Genomic DNA, 3118 nt, shown 5'->3' on the forward strand with positions numbered 1-3118 from the left:
CAATGAAAATGGCCTTGACCTCTATGTCTACATTACCAGCGATAATATATGTATTTGGAACGACGATATTTCATGGTTAAAAATGATTAATTACAATGAAAAAAATCATCATCGGAAAGTACTTTTTCCGTGGCTAAATTTGCAAGAAGAGGGCAACAAAAAGTAATCATTGCAAATTCTTTTTTATAATGAGAAAATGGACTTTTTGAAATGAATTTTTTCATTGCAAAAAGTGAATTTTGTTGTGGTGCGATCGATCATCAGTTGACTTTATATTGTCTTTGGGTCATAGTTTCTTAATTAGGATTATAAAACGGGCAAGCAATCAATAAGTAATTGATATATCTGAAGGTATACTTGCATGCATTTCCAAAGACGAAGGATAATTAACATTGTCAACTTGACTCGCACTACAAGAAATTTTTTTTTTAGGGACGAAATTTGTTAGGAATGAAATTTCTTTCGTCTCTAAAGATACTTTTCAGAGATGAAATTTAAATTTCATCTCAAAATAGGGAGAACCTTATAAATCCAAAGATTCTTGAACGAATTAGATCGTCTCAAAAAACCAAAACCATTCGAACTAATAAAATTTAATTCGAACATAAAATTAATCTATTCGAATTAGTAATAATTCGTTCGAACGATATATTTAATTGAAAAGATATATTGTTAAAATTGTGATAATACATATTTTTTTTATTAATTTTTTATCATTTTCAAATTAAATAAAAATTTCTATATATTATATATTATGATTTACAATGAATTAAAATATTTACGAATTCATAAATTAATTTATTTAATTATTTTAAAAATATTTTAGTTAAATAAATATTACTTAAAGATAGTCTCATTTTTTCAATTACTGTGAACATTAAGTATAATGAGAAGAAAATATAATTAACAATAAAGAGGCTAGCAAACACTAAAAATAAAAATCATACATTAATCACATCCCAAAAAGAGTTAAACGTTCTATACAACATAAAAAAAAGTAAAATAATAACTAACAATATCTATTTATTAAGTAAATCAAAATCCTCCTGTAAGGTTTATAAGCGTCCTTCCACGTCCTGAAGCCTATCCATAATGGGCTGAATGAAGTTCCTAAATATAATTTGGCAGTACTCTGCCAATATAGCTCGTACCTCATTTGGAGTAGCCCCAGCAGGCTGTCTCTCAATAGGGGTAGCAGCAGTAGAAGCGGGATCAGTAGGCGAAGGCTAATCCTGATCCTGTACTGCATGAGTCCTTGGTAAGTGACCCCTGCTCTTGCTGAATGTGATCCTATTAACGGGCCCCATCTGTGGTGTCTTCTGCTTAGTTGAAGTCACTTGAACCCCCGATTGGAGTAGGAGGTTAGATATCAGCAGTGCAAATGGTAGACTACCTCCACCCGAATAGCGTGACTCTGATCGAATGCGGAGGAAGAAATATAATGCCAGATCAATCGGCTCCCCCCGTGCTAACTGTAACAAAAATCTGGCCCGCTCGATCCCGAAATTAGTCTTGTGTTTTTTCAGATCAATATTATATCCGACAATCAGATTAAGTATTCTGAAAAATGCTATACAGTCAGCCTGTCGGATCACTTTACTGCCATCATATGGAGGAGCTGAAGTCTCTCGCACAATGCCACGAACCTGATCGTCTGTGAGACCATCATCAAGTACCTCAACGCGGCTCTCACTATCATCTGAGTCGATATCTAACTCTGCGGGCTATACATCCGGTGCTGGCGATGAGAATGCGGCTGGTGTGTCCTCTCCAGATGGTGCAGTCGCTGTTGTCTCTAGTGTTGGTGCTGCAAGATATGCACCGGGCTCCCGCCACAGATCAAGAAACTCAGCAATAATGAGGGGAGAGAAAATAATACTCACTCTCCAGACTACTAAGTTGTAGCACAGAACATTACCAGACTGCTCTCCCATGGCACAGTAAAACTCACCGACCATCTCAGGATATGCTACGCCCCTCTGCTGACAAATAGGGGTCCATCCACGATCGATGATGATGTCATGTATGCTCCGTCCCTCCCAAGTGAGATCACGGAAGTCATCCAGAATGATCTCCCGCTCAACAAGTATAGGCCGCACGACAAGCTGAGAAGGAGCTGCTTTGCTACTTTGGCATATTTGGGGTCGGAAACGTTTTCTTCCACTTCTGCTTGCCATTAGAATACTGTTGATATACAAAATAATTATGTAATTTAACTAAAGTGAATATTGTCTACTGATGATGTTGTCTTGCAGTGTTTGGCAAGTCTTTATTAGAATGGATTAAAAGCCGTTCGAATTCGGGCTGCCAAATAGCATGTTTAGTTCGAATGATTAAAATTCAATTCGAATGGCCTCAATTTTCATTCGAATGAAGTAAAAGTCCATTCGAATGGAATTTAACGTCATTCGAATGACCATAAAAGTAATTTGAATGAGCTCATAAAACATTAATTCGAATGAGCAATAAGTCCGTTCGAATGAACATCTTTTCCATTCGAATGAGCATAAATTCCATTCGAATTGAAATAACTTTAATTCAAACAAAATATAAGCTCATTCGAATGAGACTGAGCCAAACAGACATGGTTGAGTCGACTCAGTCCCGAATCTACAAATTCAAACAACTCAATTTACCAATATTTTAATCGGTAGAAATGATTGAAGAGTAAAGCCCCATCATTTCTACCAATTACTTTTGGGTCATTTAACCCCAAAACAGCAAAATGGGGTCGGATTGATTCAAAATCCAAACCCCCCAAAAACTTATATTTTAATTGGTTAAAACTCTAAATATTTAACCCATACCTCTTGTTGTAGGGGATTTGAGCACTTGGTCGGATTTTACGGCAGCGTTGGGGCTGCGAACGGCGGAGGATTCGATCGGTCTATTCGAATGAGAGAATGCACGAATGGCTAGAGAAGAAACTGTATCGCGACTTAAATAACGTAAATTCATTCGAACAGATCGAAAGGGTATAAGTTCGAACTTAAAGGGTATTTGTTCGAATGGATATTGTAATAATTCAAAAATAATTTGATATATATATATATATATATAAGTACAAGAGGTAAAACAATATATACTAGTATTAGTACTAATATTTAAATTATGCATT

Source organism: Carya illinoinensis, chromosome 11 (assembly GCF_018687715.1).
Source record: "Carya illinoinensis cultivar Pawnee chromosome 11, C.illinoinensisPawnee_v1, whole genome shotgun sequence".
Taxonomy (NCBI): domain Eukaryota; kingdom Viridiplantae; phylum Streptophyta; class Magnoliopsida; order Fagales; family Juglandaceae; genus Carya; species Carya illinoinensis.